Below are 17785 nucleotides of genomic sequence, written 5' to 3'. Positions count from 1 at the left end.
ACGGGGGGGGGGGGGGAGAAGGTGTAATTGAAGATGCTAAACCCTCTCCCTGCTGCTTACCTTCCCGAAGCACCCCAGGCAACTTGGCTGCAGGAAATGGTACCCAACTGAGAAGGAACATCAGGGGGGAGATCGTAGGGAGATAAACTGTGCCAGGGCCCCCTGGTTCAGGCATGCAAATTTGTCTTTTTTTCCAGAAAAGGGAGGGAGAGAGAAGGTTCTGTTTCTCCATTTGCAGAGTCTGTGGGCATGCAGAGAAGGGAAAAGGGGGGGGGGCGCTAAGGGGCTCCTGCAGAACTTCATAAAAGTAGGAGGATCATTTAACTAAACACAAAACACAGCAACAGCAGCAGCATGAAATCCAGTCTTTAAAAATTAAGGAGCACAGATTTTTATTTTATTTTAAAAAATGCCCCCACCATTTACCGCTTCACAGTAGGCTCTGAAAATGTCTAGGTGAATTGCGTTTCGGAATAGCTCAGTCGGTTAGAGTATAACACACCAAGAGAAAGAACTATATGACTTCTGAAGCAAGCCCCGTTCAGGGAAGTTTTTAACGGTTGATGTTTTATTGTGTTTTTAATGTTCTGTTGGGGGCTGCCCAGAGTGGCTGGGGAAACCCAGTCAGATGGGCTGCATGTAATATTATTATCATTATTATTATTATTATTATTATTATTATTATTATTATTAGTCACTGGTTTGATCCCTGTATGAGAAGACAGCTGCATATTCCTGCATTGCAGGGAGTTGAACCAGATGACCCTCCAAATCTATAATTCTATGAATAAGAATGTCTTTGGCACCCAAATGGCATCACAGTTGGTGCCAGGCGACCCCCCTTTTATGAGAGCATTCCATGAAGAAGATCTCATGGCCAAGAAGGGTGTTCTGAACAACCTCGAAAGGAGGAGAAGCCTCAGAGCATGAGTAGAAAAACTAAGGCCTGGGGGCCGGATCCGGCCCAGTTGCATTCTGGATCCAGCCCTCGGATGGTCCGGGAATTGCCGCATGAATCGGCGTGGATCTGATTGTTTGGGCTGCGCCAGCGCATGCGTTCAGCAGCACTTCCTCCCTCCCCCCTCCTGGCTTCTCCCTGCCCTGCCTAGAGGTGTTGCAGGAACCCCCCAATCATTCAGTTTGTACAAACACAACACACATGCACACTCACACACTACATTTCTGTTTCTGTTATAAATTCATAGTAAATCAACCGTACATCGGATTTACATCGGTCTACTTTTATTTTGCTCCATGAAGGAAGGACTATCAAAGGTGGATGGTTTGATACAGGATGGCCATAATCCCTTAACCGTACCAACACGTACTCAGGAGCCCTACCCAGTTGGCATGGCAACCTTGATGGTCCCAGACAGAAGACCATCAAGGTCACAAAGGACTTGCATATGGGAGTGGATTCAACATGGACTGGAACAAAGGATAATGATCCGATCTTCCCTCTGGGGGCAGGAAACTGCCAACTCCCCTTTGTCCTCTGGAAATGACTCATGGGGAGGGGGAAAGGAAGAACCAGCCAGGTGACAAGATACTTAGGTTACCTCCACAACTCCTCCCTCAACCCCTCCTTGTTGTGATGTGTCAATGATGAAGTCATGATGTAGTTGTGATGTAGTTCTAGGGGTGTAGCTTGGGGGATTAGTAGCTAATAAAAGTTGGGGTCTTCTTTTGTTCGGGGCTTCCATTTTGCTTGTTGTGGGTGGGAGTCCTGTCACGACAGTTTCCAATAAAGGCCAAGCCTACAGGCTGCTGTTTTGCTCCAAATTGTCCTGGTTGGTGTCTTTGTCTTTTGCCCAAGGGAGCCCTTGGATTCCTCCTTTAACAGAGGTGAGCAGAAGGGGGCCGGGCTTTCTTGGTAACAGCAGCAGCAGCGTTAGCGCTCAAGTGGCCGCCATTGTGTTGTTGTTTAGTCGTTTAGTCGTGTCCGCCTCTTCGTGACCCCCTGGACCAGAGAACGCCAGGCACCTCTGTCTTCTACTGCCTCCCGCAGTTTGGTCAAACTCATGCTGGTAACCGCGAAAACACTATCCAACCATCTCATCCTCTGTCGCCCCCTTCTCCTTGTGCCCTCCATCTTTCCCAACATCAGGGTCTTTTCCGGGGAGTCTTCTCTTCTCATGAGGCGGCCAAAGTCTTGGAGCCTCAGCTTCAGGATCTGTCCTTCCAGTGAGCACTCAGGGCTGATTTCCTTCAGAATGGAGAGGTTTGATCTTCTTGCAGTCCATGGGACTCTCAAGAGTCTCCTCCAGCACCAGGCCGCCATTGTAATTGGGCTCAATTTGGGCTTTATTGCTGCCAGCCCCTTTCCAGAGCCCTTTCGTGCACCACTCATCGTCCTGTCAAGAGACAGACTAGGGTTCCCTCTTATATCTGAATTAGGGATGGAAAGATTTAGCCATTGTATTTTTCTCTGTTTCTCATTTTTCACGTTTCTGATTCAATTTTCCACATTTCTGCAGCAAATTGCAGATTTGTCTTTAAAAACCCCACAGAAATGTTCTTTTGCATTTTAGTGTGAATTTTTATGAGTTTTTGTCTAACATAAATATTTTTGCAAGCAATTTCTCCTAGTATAATGCATTCCTGTGTGTTGTTTTCACTAACACATTCATTCTGACGCACACCTTTCCCTGAGAGATGCAGTTTTGTAAACACTGGTTGGTTGGAGAACCGAATCACTAAATTTGGTGAGCTGCAAATTTCCAAGGATAGCTGCATTTCAGCTCTCGTATTGTTTCAGAAAGTGAAAACTTGCTAGATGTGCCCTTAAATGCAATGGTATCAAATCCCTCCCCCAGTCCTAATCGGAAGGGGGCTGTGGAGTTAAAAATGCAGCAACTGCTTCCTAGAACACGACGGTTTTTCACCAAGAGGTAGGTGATCATCACTGTAGGTGGTGATTGAAGCTTATTAAATTCAATTTGCCTCGTAACAAACTCGTCTGCATCTGTCTGAAGCTGCTGGGTTCCATCCTGCTGGGATGCTTGAAAGCCCCGTTCCCTCAGATGTGTTGGCTGGTTTTGCCTCGTCCAGCTCCTTATTTCAAGCTGCGTTGGCCCTCTGGAAGGATCAGAGGAGGCTTTGAACTGAAAAGATTATGAGAAGTCAGTGGGGACAAATGAAGTCCTAGTCAAATGTGCCTCTGGTTTCACCTCTATCCCTGTCTTCAAACGGATGGGATATAAAAGCCCTCACCCAGCACAAGAGCAGCTTTTGATATCTGCCGAGTTATTGCAACAGTAAGTAACACCAAAGCATAGCCCTACCGTGGGAAAGGACCACAGAATAAGAGGGTTGAAAGGGGTCCCAAGAGTCACCTTCTCCAAGAATCACAGCTGAAGAATTCCTGGCAGATGGCTATCCAACCTCCAAGGAAGGAGAGTCTACCACCTTCCAAGGTCATCCATTCCACTTTCAAACAGATCTTCCCGTCAGAAAGTTCTCGCCGATTTTTAACTTGGAATCTCTGGAAGTCCAGACCCTGCCCTCTGGAGCAGTAGATAGCAGGTTTGCTCCATCTTCCATGTGTCAGCCCTTGAGATATTTGAAAATATCTCAAGATATCTCTTGAGATATCTGTTTTACAGGCTTGAACATCCCCAACTCCCAAAACTGTTCCACATAAGGCTTAGTTTCCAGACCCTTGATCATCTTGGTCGCCCTCCTCTGCACATGTTCCAGCTTGTCAACATCCATCTCAAATTGTGGTGCCCAGAACTGGACGCAGTATTCCAGGTGTGGTCTGACCAAGGCAGAATAGAGTGGGACTATGACTTCCCTTGATCTGGACACTAGACTTCTGTTGATGCAGCCCAGAATAGTATTATCTTCCTTTTTTCTGCTGCATCACCCTATTGACTCACTGTTGCCTCAGGGCAGGTGTCACGGTCCGGTTTACGGGTGGTCAAAGTCCTGGTGGATGACGTCGGGACCGGGAGCAAGACGGCAGGGTGGGAGAAGGAACGAGAGTCCAGAAGCCAGGAGTCAGGAAGTCAAGAGTCCAAGGGTCAGAGAGCCTGGAGTCAAGAAGCCAGGGGTCTGAGGATCAAGAAGCAAGGAGTCATGAAGTCAAGGGTCCAGGGATCAAGAAGCAGGAAGCCAAATGCAGCAAGGCAGGAAGCGTGTTGCTGTGGCAAAGAGCCGAAGGGAAATGCTGACCTTATATCCTTTCCCAGCTCTTGCCACCAGGTGCTGTGAGCTGCCAATCAGCCTCACTTGTGTGGCCGCGCCTTGCCTCTTCAGAACAAACTTAGGAAGGCCCCACTCCTGCAAAGACCTATTGGTCACAGGGCCTGGCTCCTGCACGCACACCTGACACCAGGCCTGTCCCAAACTTGTATTTTCTCCCTCTGACCACACCAGAATCTGCTCAGCAGCTATCAGATTTATTCATTCAGACACCAAGGTCACACCTACCTGCACCGAATTGTCCATTGAATGGTACTATTCCTTCCCTTGATCTGGACACTAGACTATATTCTCTGACTCTGGGATGAATCTAGCTGCCGGTGTGTCTTTTCCTAGAACCCATGGGGAACATTTCAGATTGCCCCCGCGTGGGCACTGGAAGAAGATTGTGTGGGTCTTTGGATGACGAATGGCCAGGTTTTCTTTTTTGAGGGGGGCGGATTCAAGCTACTGTGTAGTTTGGAATAAACAGCCCCCTTGGTGCCAGCAATGAGAGGCATTTGATGATGCTGAAATCTTGCTCCTTTGCTGTGGCTGCCTGTTTCTCTCTGGGCCCCAGAAGGCGGGGAGATGGATGACTTGCCTTTCAGCAGAAAGAATAAAGCACATGGAGGAATGAAATTAAAAACAGCAACGCCACCCCTCACCTTTTTGGAATTATTGAAATAGACCTGCAGTTCCGATGAAAGCATTTGTGTAGGACACACAAAGGGCTGAACCTAAGAACATCTCTGCTGGAGAAAGCCAATATAGCCCAGCATCCTGTTCCCACAGCAGCCAACCAGATAAAACAATAGAATAATAGAACTGCAGAATTGTAAGGGATCCCCAAGGGTCATCCAGACCAATCCCCTGCAATGCGAAAGAATCCCTGGCAGGTGGCTATCTAACCTCAGCTTAAAATCCTCCCATGCAAATCGCTGCCAAAAGGTGGAGAGCGGAATAAAAGATCGGAAAAATGAGAAACGGAGGGAAACTAACAGGCAGATTTCCCCCCTCCCTAGCTGTGCTCATGCACACGGTGGTTATGTGGTTCACATGAACACTGTCACGGTCCGGTCTATGGGCGATCAAAGCCCTAGCTGAGGACATCAGGACCGGGGGCAAGATGGTGGGGTGGGAGCAGGAACGAGAGTCCGGAAGCCAGGGGTCCGAGGGTCAGGAAGCAGGGAGTCACAAAGTCAAGGGTCTGAGGGTCGAGAAGCAAGGAGTCACGTGGACTACATGGAAATGGCGGAAATGACTGGCAGAATCCGAGACCAGGGAGAAGAGTCGGTGGAAGAAGATTGGAAGAAATTTAAAGTTTATTTGCAGAAACATTGTAAAATTAAGAAATGTTAGAAGGATGCTGGAATGAAATTATGTGGTTTTAGTGGAAATGTTATAAAGGATTAAGTAAAAATAGATTGTTAATTGGTGAAAGGAGAGAATGTAAAGTTACATCATATTAAGATAAATTATAGAACAAAAACTGGGAAAGATGGAAAGGATTTGCTGAAATAGCTAACTGAACTAGAATACAAAAAAGGGAGGTGTGAGGAGGTCAAGGAAACAAGCAAATGAAGGATAAGCTATGGGAAGGTTCGATTTGTTTTTTAATTGTTTCTATTTTTCTGTTTTTTTTATTGTGATGTGTTGCCTTGTTTTTGTTTAATTTGGTGTTTATTCTTCTTTTCTTTTTGTAACCTTTAAAACTTTAATAAATATTATTTTTTTAAAAAAAAAGAGAAGCAAGGAGTCACGAAGTCAAGGGTCCGAGGGTCGAGAAGCAAGGAGTCACGAAGTCAAGGGTCCGAAGATCAAGAAGCAAGGAGTCACGAAGTCAAGGGTCCGAGGATCAAGGAGCAAGGAGTCACGAAGTCAAGGGTCCGAGGATCAAGGAGCAAGGAGTCACGAAGTCAAGGGTCCGAGGATCAAGGAGCAAGGAGTCACGAAGTCAAGGGTCCGAGGATCAAGAAGCAAGGAGTCACGAAGTCAAGGGTCCGAGGATCAAGAAGCAAGGAGTCACGAAGTCAAGGGTCCGAGGATCAAGGAGCAAGGAGTCATGAAGTCAAGGGTCCGAGGATCAAGAAGCAAGGAGTCACGAAGTCAAGGGTCCGAGGATCAAGGAGCAAGGAGTCACGAAGTCAAGGGTCCGAGGATCAAGAAGCAAGAAGCCAAACACAGAAGGCAGGGAGTGTGTTGCTGTGGCAAAGAGCCGAAGGGGGATGCTGACCTTATATCCCTTCCCGGCTCTTGCCACCAGGTGCTGTGAGTTTCCAAGTGGCCTCACCTGTGAGGCCGCGTCTTGCCTCTCCAGAACAAACTTAGGAAGGCCCCAGTCCTGCGAAGCCCTACTGGTCATAGGGCCTGGCTCCTGCACGCACGCCTGACAAACTCATCCCAATATTTACAAAACCTTAAGCATTGACTCCAGTGACCCAGTGATCTCACGGCGGCTTTGCCTCTCTCCATAATCAGTCACGGCTTCTGCGGGCTCTTTGAACCTGCAAAGAGGAAAGTCCCCTTTTTGAAGCCCCAGCACTCATATCTCAATGCAGAATGGCCATGTGCCTTTATTAAAGCCATTTCCCCCAATGCGAGTTTTGAATCATGGGTGTGTTTTGATTGGTGGGTTGTTCCAGAGTGTGCAAACTAAATAGCTCCTCTTTAAAATGCAATTTGCACCAAAATTCTCCCCCATTGTTAATAAGACATAATTTCAACCATTGTTAATAAGACATAATTTCAACCAACTTATCGTTAATAAGACATAATTTCAACCAACATCAGAGCTGCATGGGATTTGAACCCTTGTCTCTCGCCTGCCACAACAGGCTGCTAGGCCCTATGAATTGTGGGTCAACACGGGAAAAATATGGCCCAACTTTTCCACCGGCGGTTGTTTGCTGCTGCAGTGTGACTCCTTTTGTTATTGCTGTGTTGTGAGGTTCTTTGCTTCGCACACCGAGAATCCGTAAAAAGAGCAGAGGCCTGTTTGCGTCCGCACCAGCTGTGAGTCCGATCTAAGTGTGATAAATGGAAAAAGACACGAGGAAGTGTAGACTCGAACCAGAATTGATCACCCATATCTGTCCCTGCTCCACTCCCAAACCCTGCCCAGATGCTTCCTATTTATCACGAGTTCCGAGCGCAGAGGAAAATGGGCTTGTATGAATTCATTTCCCACGCACGCCGAGACAGATCTATTTGGGAAGCCACCACAACTGCGGCCGCCACCGCATTAAATCTGAGAATTCACAAGCTGCATTCGAGCTGTGGATAATTAGGCTCCCGACAACAGCCTGAGAACCAGGAGGCTGTTCCTGGATGCCAGCAAGTAAATCAGAAAGAAGCCCCCAGACATTGTGGAAACGGCGATGGCTGCAAGCCGCTTAACTCCCGAAGCTTCCAGCTGTAATGAGATTTCGGTCCCCAGTACAAGATCCCATTTTGCTGGTATCTAATACCTTATCAGCCGAAATAAGATGTATAAGGGTGGGAATGACGGGTGGTGAAAATGCTCCCCTGCTGAAGGCCGATTCTCCTCGCGTTTGCTGGAATCGCCCTAAATGACAACTTTGGGGATGGAGGGACATGGAACATATACAGATGTAGATATCTATATAATTGAGGGCTGGAAAAGGTGATAGGGCATATGTCCTGGATTTGCAGAAGAAGCGGAATGACGTTAACTCTGTGTGCCCATATGGAAATGACTAATTGTGGCCGAATATTTGTCATGTGCCCCGTGGAGATCTCTTGGCAGAACTGGTAATGTTGGAGGCGGGAGGATAGCTAAAGTTCTAATTAGAGCCAGGTGAATCGGCCAATTTCCTGTTTCTTTCACTAATATATACATTTAGATGCACACTTTATGCATTTCCACAGATGTTACTTGGGTGGAGAACCGCATTACAAAATTCAGAGAAATGTAACTTGTGAGAGTTTGGGTACATTTCGTTCTAAGTATTGTTTTTGGGAAGTGCAAAGATTGGTCTTTTGACATAAACTGAGCCATATTTGTCCCCTATTCCTTGTTCTGACCTACACACCATTAATTTTTTTATTCACTGAATGCTCTTCATGGTTTCAGAAAAAGAGTCTATCACAAACCTACTTGGAGATTGAACTCTCTGCATGCAAAATGGGTGAAGAAGAAGAAGAAGAAGAAGAAGAAGAAGAAGAAGAAGAAGAAGAAGAATAATAATAATAATAATAATAATAATAATAATAATTTTATATGCCACCCATCTGACTCGCTTGCCCCAGCCACTCTGGGCAGCTTCCAACAAATTATAAAACCACACTAAAACACCAAACATCGAAAGAAGAATGGATAATGCAGATGATGGACTATGTGGAAATGGCAAGGCTGACCGGGAAGATTAGGCACCGAGAGGATAACAAATTTAATAGAGAATGGCATAACTTTATAGAATATATTAGGGAAGTTTTTAATGTGTGACATTTCATTGTATTTTTAATCTTTGTTGGAAGCCGCCCAGAGTGGCTGGGGAAACTCAGCCAGATGGGCGGGGTACAAATAAAAAAATATTATTAAATTATTATTATTGTGATTATTATTATTATTATATTAAAGAACACTAAAAATTTAAAAACACTAGCAGGATTGAGAAAGCACTTGTAATTTAAAACAACAAAGGATAAAACTGAAGTGTAATAATTTAGATAAATGCAATTAGATGCAGTAAAAAAGGAAGATAAATTTTGGAAGCCAAGGGAGGGGTGGGGGTGGGGAAGTCCGGGGGTTCAGGGAACCCCATAAATATACTGATATAGATTATGGTTTAATGTAAACAAGTATGTGTGTGTGTGTGTGTGTGTGTGTGTGTGTGTAAAAAAATCTTGTTTTGAAACTTTGAAAATAAAAATTAAAACGTCAAACAACTAGTACTAAGATCACTCAACTTAATTTAGCCAATTTTAAAAGAGCCACAAAGGAGTCATATTTCCATCTTTTGTATCTCCCTCAAATGTCCCACTTTGAATCGGACACCCCATAATTTCAGAAGCCACCTTGGCTTCCGACTGAATCCCAAGATGTCATCTTTTGGCTCCTGGCAGAGCACAGCCCCAAAAGAGGCCCATTTTGGGGGGTTGTGCTTTTGCACGAGTCCCATGACTTGCACGGGAGTTCGGCCCCAAAAGATGCGCATCCCGATTTTCCTCCATGGACTGTTGGAGGGTCTTCTTGTGGAGAGGCTGTGTGTGGGGAGGCGAGTGCAGAAAATCAAAGACTGCCTTGGAAGAGAAGCTTGTCAAAGGGTTATAAAATGCAGCATCCTACGGAGAAAAAAAGGTAGAGATTTCTCCCCCTCTCTTCTAATAGTATTCATTTGTTTGGCAAATTTATAGACCTCTAAACATTAGCAAACGTCACGGCAGTCTCCAAGAATGCAATAAATAAGACAGATAAAACACAGTTTTCCAAAAGGAATCTGAAGCGGCCTGTGAGTCAACTCATTCTTCCAAGAAAACAGGTGTGATGGCCTGGGACTCGGGCTCGGACTCGGAACCAGAGGAGTCTCAGTCCGCACCGGATCCTTTGCCTGAGGCATCATCTGAACCAAGTCTGGTGCCTGATCCTGAAGAGCCCCAGTCTGCACAGGTCCCCCTGCAACAAACCCCAGCTGGGCCGAGTCAGGGGCCTGATCCTGCCCTGGCTCCAGATGTGGGGATGACCTCGTTGCCTCCAGCTGGGCCATCACTTACAGCTGCTCCACTACCGGTTGGGTCAGGGGAGGCTGAGGCGGCCTCTGGGTCTAGTAACCCACCAACATCTCCCGAGCTGCAGAGATGAAGGTCTGAGAGAATGAGAGACCTGGGTACTCGCAGGAGGAGTTCTCACCTTCAGACGAAACAGGGAGGTGAATCGGCGGGGGATCAGGACCGGCCGTTACCCCGACAAAGATAAAAGGCAGTCGGACCCTGCCCCAGGTTGTGGGAGCAACATTGCTGTATGCCAGATCCTGCCTGAGATCCTGTACCTGTCCTTGCCTGGTTTCCTGCCTCGTGTCCTGCCTTGGCCCTGTCAGAATGACTCCTCGCGGAACCCTTGGATTCGGGACTGGTCCTGGACCGCGTTTCACAGGTTACCCCCGGGCCCAGCGCAACCGGTAGAAATACGAGAGTGTTCAGCATCTAACAATATGTGCAATATGTGTCAGAACCTCTCTAGCACATGGAAGCTGGCAAGTTTGCCACACCTTGGCGGTTATTGGCTTTTGGAGGCAGGCTTTTTCGCTCAGCACACCTGTGTTGCGGAAGACCCTCCCTGCTGAAATACAAGAGGCCCCAAGACTGCTGCTGGTGTCCTCTGGCACTCCTCTGGTTTCCTGACTTGAACCTCTGGTTCAACTGCTGTTTTAACTGTTAATCTAGGTTTTTTTTTAATTTGCATTTTATTTATTTGTTAACATTCTTATATTACATCAGTAAACGTTGTCATATTGTAGCACCTTCTGCTTGTGGTTAACGCTTAGCTGGAATGAAATATTCAACGCAGCAATAGAGAAATTAAAATAATAATTTATTTGTCAGACAAATAAATGAGAGGCTCAGTGGTATATGGTTACCAAGCTCTGGCCTGCCTCCTGCCATTCTGGCCAGCACTTATATTCCCTTAATCCAGCCCCCTTTGCTCCTCCTGTGGCTGCCTCTGTCCAATCAGCCTGGTTGGAATTCCTATTGGTTGTTTGCTAGAACCAATCACAATAGATACACCCATATCCTCCTGTCCTTATATGGAACACAAAGAGCTATATATTGTTACATCTATAAATGACAAATAAGTAATAATATATCTTACATGTGTCTCAACAAGGAATCTTAATTACCAGCTCACCTCTTGCCCTCCTTGCCCTATTGCCTTCTAAAACAAATGGTTAATCTTAAATTTTTATCTTCAACAGATGTCAAGGATCTTGAGTTCACATCAACATTGAAAGATCTCCTTCATTGAAGGTTTCTAAACAAAAGGCCTGACAACTATATATCAGGAGTGCTCGATGGCGTCTCCTGTCTGGCAGGGGGCTGGGCTCATTTGCCCCTCTGGTCTCCTATTGCAATATGACTCTAAGAATCTAGCATTTCTTAAATCCTTTGCATAATTACATTTAAGCCAATATATTTAAGCTAATATATTTCATACATTATCATAGGTAGCCTTTTAAAAGAATTAAACCTTTGTAAAGTAAAAAGGAACTCAGTAAAAAACAGCTTCAAAAGAAACCTCTTCAGTTTACACCCCTCCTTTCACCCCTCCTTTCCCAGCCAGCTAGATGCTTCTCCCATTAGCTCTTCCCAGCATTTATTACCCTTTAACTCTCTCAGTTTAAGAAAGAAACAGCTTTAAAAGATTTCCCAAAAATGCTCTCATTCTTCCAGCCAAACCAGTTGCCTTTTTCACTGCTCTAATGAGAGGCCCATGGTATCATTTTACTATTTGCCCATTCCTAATTGTGTTTTCTCAGCCTTTTTTATCTTTTGTAACATGCAGGATCAGTGTCCTCGCTCTTAGTCTGTAATTTGAGAATTGTTTTTCCTGCTATAAATCAGGGGGGCCCCTTGTCTTGGAGGAATTGCCAAGGTTCTTTCTGCCTGGCATGAAACATTTGAAAATCCTTTTTTTTAAGCTCATTTTAAAATACAAGCCTTGATTGAAATATATAAGCTTTGATAAAAATGCAGGCTTATGATTAGATGCCTCATTCCCCCCTTTCAAGCTCAAGGACCTTCATCCCAAGTGTCCTTGATAGCTTGACCTTCATCATATTCCTGAGGTAAAGCTCTGTATAGGGCCATGATATGAGGTAGAGTTTCATTTGAAACCATCTTGCTAATTGTACTTCTAAAACATGAAATGATACATGGCATCATACATAAAACCATTACTACTACTGTCAAGAAAAACAAGCAAGACAATAGTATCCCTTTGAGTCCTGTGACATTAGGTAACCAATTGGTGAGCCATCCCATATCCCATCCTTCCCATGTTTGTACTGGGACATGTGCTATATTCTCCATCTTTGTGGCCAACACACGGATTGCCTCACCATTATCTGAAATGTTAAAGCAACAGGCATTCCCTGTCAAGTTCAAGACTCCACATAGGCCTCCCTGCCTGGCGAGTACATAATCCATTCCCATTTTCAGCTGCAAAATGGCGGCTCTACTTTCATCCAACTGTTGTGCAATAAGTCTCAAACTCTGGGCTGTTGCATTGGTTACAAGTTCCACTACTGCTTGCAGTCGAATTATTCTATTTAGATTATAAATAGGATCCCGTGCCCCTTGTATGAGCTCACCAGGATTCCAGGAGGCAGGATCATAATAGGCTATAATGCGCTCTGGTGGCCAATCATCAGTACCGCTCCAACTTTGGGTACTTCCTCCTGCTATATGAGAAATATCAGCGTTTCTTCGTGTACGCTTGACCGAACTAGTGGGCTTAATCCACATTGGTGGTAATACCCATCCCAAGAAACAAGTCCCACTCCATTTGGAAGGGAGTTTCTTGTATGCCCATTCTCCACATATCCACCACAACCATCGGGTCTGAGGTTTTTGGTACGTGGAGTGCATAAGGCGAAATATCAAAAGGGGTAGAGAGTTCACAGTGCAGTATGTTAGATTGCCTTTTTCTGTCACAGTTATGTTCCATACCACTTTCCATGCATGAATAAAAGGAGGTGCACAGGGCAAGGTATTCCGAGTTCGATAGGTAGTACCGTTTGCCCAGGTTTGACTATTCTTAATATAATCCCAAGTATAGTGGCAATGAGAAGAGCCTATCATGGTAGGATCAGCTGCATCAGATGATTTATGCACACAGATTTCCCCTTGCACAGGTATAACTCGTATTGGTTTAGTTGAGTTCCATCCGGGGAAATTCTGTACTTCTGTTTGGTGTGGCATTTCGCTTACCATACCAATGGCACTTAATGGTATTGGTAATAAGGGCATACCTCCCTCTGAATCATCTGGCCCAAGAGAGCAAACAAGGCAATTAGTCCTATTTGCAACATTGGCTACCATCTCAGCTAAGCCTACCCACATATTGTGGTCATGGCGGAATCCATATTTAGCAAATTTGGTCAGATTCATGGACCCTTCCCCTTCCCAAGGGATCAGGATTAATAATGAAATCATGTTGATGTCTAGCATATGCATTCCTTCCACAAAAGATTACCTTATTGTGATAGCAAATAATTATTAGCCCCAATATAATTCCCCCAGTGACAGAAATGGGGAACCACCAAGACCAAAACATATATCCTGAGGATCCCCAATGAGTAATATCCCTTATAATTGTTCCACAAGGGGGCAGTCAATCAATTGTATAAGAGAATCTTCCCGTTCACAGTCGCTGGTTCAGACGCTCCTCAAGCTTCAGGCGTGCGCAGGTCAGCCAGCTTCCAGGTTGTGGCTGCAGCAGGCCGGTCGTCAAATGTTGCCCGTGACCTAGCCCGTTCCCGGTAGGGCTAGATACAGGGGTTTTTGGAGAGAGTCAGTTTTAAAGGATTAGAGGGGTCACCTTTGCATGTCCAACTGCCTTCAGACTTCTTCAAACGAGAGTGATGAATCCAGGGGGTCACCTCAGCTACCTTCACTGCTGTTGGAGTAGAGAGCAAGACGGTGTAAGGTCCACGCCACTTAGGTGCAAGTGGATCGCGTTTCCACTCTTTCACCCATACGCTATCGCCAGCCTGGAACTGATGAATCGGCTCGGCAATGCTGCACGGCGTGCGCTCGAGGGCCCACCTGTTAAGAGAAACAAAAACACGGGAGAGAGATTGCACTTGTCCCTGTGTCACATGGTTTCCTATTTGTTTAAGGTCAGCTGGAATATCCTGAACAAAGGAGGGCGGTCTCCCATACAGGAGCTCAAAAGGTGACAACTTAAGTCTTTTTGTGGGTGCACACCGAACACGAAACAGTGTTATGGGTAACACATCTACCCATCCCAATCCCGTTTCCTGGGTTAATTTTGCCAATTGGGTTTTCAGAGTCCGATTCATTCTTTCAGTTTTCCCTGAACTCTGAGGCCTATAGGCTGCATGCAGCCTCCATTTTACTTGTAGGACTCGACATACTTCTTGTACTACTTGATCAATGAACGCTGGCCCATTATCACTTCCAATGCATCTAGGTAATCCAAACCTCGGGATCAATTCAGTGAGGAGTCTCTTAGTTACCTCTCGTGCCTTTTCAGTTCGGGTGGGAAAAGCTTCAACCCATCCGGTAAGAGTATCTACAAACACAAGGAGATACTTGAATCCCTTAGAAGGGACCAGCTCTGTGAAGTCCACAATTAGGCTTTCCATGGGGACGTATCCCACATGCTGAATTCCAGGAGGTTGTACCGGTCCCTGCCTGGGATTGTTTTTAGCACAAAGAACACATTTCTGTGAAATGCAAGTTGCTAATTGTGATAGATTAATAATATACAACTTCCGACTGAGACTCTCTCTGGTTGCAGTACCGCCAAGGTGAGTAGATTCATGATAATTTCTTACAATTGTGCCTGCTAGATGATGAGGTACATAAATCCTATTGTCCGGCAGGATCATCCAACCGTCCTTCACAACCGCTCCTTCCTGTTCAGCCCACTTCCTCTCTTCTGGGGTATAGTGAGGTTTAACTTCTTGTGGAACTATCTCTGGTATGAGGGCTGCTATAAATCCTCCCACAGGCTTTTGGGCTGCCTCTCGGGCTGCTTTGTCAGCAGCATGATTTCCTCTGGTTATTGGATCCCTTCCTCGTCCATGACCTTTGCAGTGCATTACAGCAATCTGTTCTGGAGCCCATACTGCTTCTAACAGGATTTCTACTTCAGGTCCATATTTCAAGGCCTTCCCGTGGGCTCCTATTAGACCTCTTTCTTTCCATAGAGCTCCATGTGCATGCAGGGTTAAGAAGGCATATTTAGAATCAGTATAGATGTTTGCCTTACATCCAGCTGCCAATTGCAGAGCTCTAGTTAAGCCTATAAGTTCAGCTTTTTGTGCTGAGGTGCCAGCAGGCAAAGCTTCAGCTTCCACAACTTCCTCATTGGTGACCACAGCATATCCTGCTCGTCTGGCACCTTCATGCAGGTAACTGCTACCATCAGTATAATATACAACATCTGGATTTTTCAATGGCTCATCTTTCAGATCAGGTCTACTGGAATAAACTTCATCCATTATTTGGAGACAATCATGTGATTCTTCATCATCTACCTCTGGTAGGGGCAGCAAAGTCGCTGGATTGAGCATATTCACTACTCGTAGATGAATCCTGGGATTTTCACACAATAGGCCTTGGTATCTAGCCATCCTTGGGTTCGTTAGCCAATAACTACCCTTATATTCCATGAGTGTCAGAACAGCATGAGGTACATTCACATACATCGTCTGGCCGAAGGTAAATTTATCAGCTTCTTTGACAAGGCTTGCAGTGGCCGCTACTGCCCTTAGGCATGGAGGCCATCCTTTTGCTACTGAGTCCAATTGTTTAGACAAATAAGCTACTGGACGATTCCAACTTCCTAATCTCTGGGTCAGGACTGCCGCTGCAATCCCATTCTGTTCATGTACATACAGCTGAAAGGGTTTTTCCGAATTAGGCAATCCAAGGGCTGGGGCCTCCATAAGTCGTTGTTTGATAACTAAAAAGGCTTGTTTCTGCTCAGGTCCCCATACGAATGGGTCCTTTTCTGCACCTCGAGTGCTTTCATGTAAGGGCTTGGCCAGACTGCTGAAATCAGGTATCCATAGTCTACAAAACCCTGCTGTTCCCAGGAATCCTCTAAGTTGTTTTCTTGTGGTAGGTTCCTTGATAAGGCAAATAGCTTCTTTCCTCTCTGGTCTCAATGCTCGTTGTTGGTGTGAGATGTCAAAGCCCAAATATTTGACCTTTTCTAAACATAACTGTGCCTTTTTCTGGGAAACTCGGTAGCCAGCTTCCCAGAGCAAGTGGAGCAGTTCCTCTGTCCCTTCTTTACAGGTATCAAAATCTTTTGCCACTAATATAAGGTCATCTACATATTGCAGAACCACCTTTTCTCCCGGTATTGAGGGGTAACTTGTTAGATCCCTCGCCAAGGCAGTGCCAAATAAAGTTGGGGAATTTTTAAATCCCTGGGGCAATCTTGTCCAGGTTAGCTGGCCTTTTGTTCCTGTCAAAGGGTCTTCCCACTGGAAGGCAAATATAGGTTGGCTCTGTGGTGCCAGCCGGCAACAGAAGAATGCATCTTTCAAGTCCAATACAGTAAAAAATGTTGCTTCTGGTGGTATCAAACTCAGCAAGGTATATGGGTTTGGTACATTTGGGTGCAAGGTCTCGATAGCCTGGTTTACGAGCCTCAAGTCCTGCACTGGCCTGTATTCATCTGTCCCAGGTTTTCGAACAGGCAAAAGGGGTGTGTTCCATTCTGATTGGCAAGGCTTAAGCAGACCATATTTTAATAGGCGGTCCAAATGTTTCTGGATGCCCTCTGCTGCTCGCCGGGGTAAGGGATATTGCCTTACAGATACAGGGGTAGCCATAGGTTTTAGGGTTACTACAATTGGAGCTATATTCTTAACCATTCCTGGTGGGCTATTTTCGGCCCATACTCCTGGTGGCACCTATAGAGTTCGGAGGAGCTTGTTTAATTCTGTATCCAATGTGGGTTGGACTTGCAAGGCTGACATTAGGCGCCATGATTGTTCCTTAGGTACTGAGAGGGTAATTATTCCTGCTGTTTTTGATGGCAGTTTCATCTCTGGACCTCGAGGAGTGAAGGTGATTTGGGCCTGCAATTTGGACAGCATATCTCTGCCTAAGAGAGGTATTGGACACTCAGGTATATACAAAAACTGATGGGTTAAACGATGTCCCCCAATCTGGCATTCCAAAGGTTGGAGGAAAGACCTCTTAGCTGACTGTCCAGTGGCACTTTTAATGACTACACTTTTGGATGCCTTTTTCTGCAATAGTTCTGGGAGTACTGAGTATTCAGCCCCAGTTGCCTTTTTCACTGCTCTAATGAGAGGCCCATGGTATCATTTTACTATTTGCCCATTCCTAATTGTGTTTTCTCAGCCTTTTTTATCTTTTGTAACATGCAGGATCAGTGTCCTCGCTCTTAGTCTGTAATTTCCTCTTTTACGACTTTGAGAATTGTTTTTCCTGCTATAAATCAGGGGGGCCCCTTGTCTTGGAGGAATTGCCAAGGTTCTTTCTGCCTGGCATGAAACATTTGAAAATCCTTTTTTTTTTTCATTTTAAAATACAAGCCTTGATTGAAATATATAAGCTTTGATAAAAATGCAGGCTTATGATTAGATGCCTCAATATTACATTACAGCACTTACTATAATTTCCAACATGTATACAAAAATTATATACAAATTTTATATACCTAGAAAGAAAATGAATAAAAAAAAGTACAAAGAGAAAAAACAAAAACAAATCCCCCCCAAATCATATATATACCAACACACTAGACTTCCTGTCTATCCCGTTGTATATTCCTTTTTTTACAAATGAATGTACTCTTATTATTGTATATTTCTTTACGTTTTATCTAATACATTCCTATATCTAAATG

General features: G+C 45.2%; 2 long non-coding RNA genes across 2 annotated transcripts in view; one reads left to right on the top strand and one right to left on the bottom strand.

Annotated features, from left to right (window-relative positions):
- The window catches only part of LOC309373153, a 115557-nt gene that overhangs the window by 34160 nt on the left and 63612 nt on the right, over window positions 1–17785 (bottom strand). The gene's annotated exons all lie outside the window — the stretch shown is intronic.
- The window catches only part of LOC309373141, an 88796-nt gene continuing 72183 nt past the window's right edge, over window positions 1173–17785 (top strand). The window contains exon 1 of the long non-coding RNA XR_014169790.1: window positions 1173–1538. This is a non-coding gene — a long non-coding RNA (uncharacterized lncRNA). The remainder of the gene's footprint in view (window positions 1539–17785) is intronic.

Source organism: Podarcis melisellensis, assembly GCF_964234715.1.
Source record: "Podarcis melisellensis genome assembly, chromosome: 1".
Classification (NCBI taxonomy): Eukaryota; Metazoa; Chordata; class Lepidosauria; order Squamata; family Lacertidae; genus Podarcis; species Podarcis melisellensis.
This window is presented reverse-complemented; position numbering and strand designations above follow the sequence as displayed.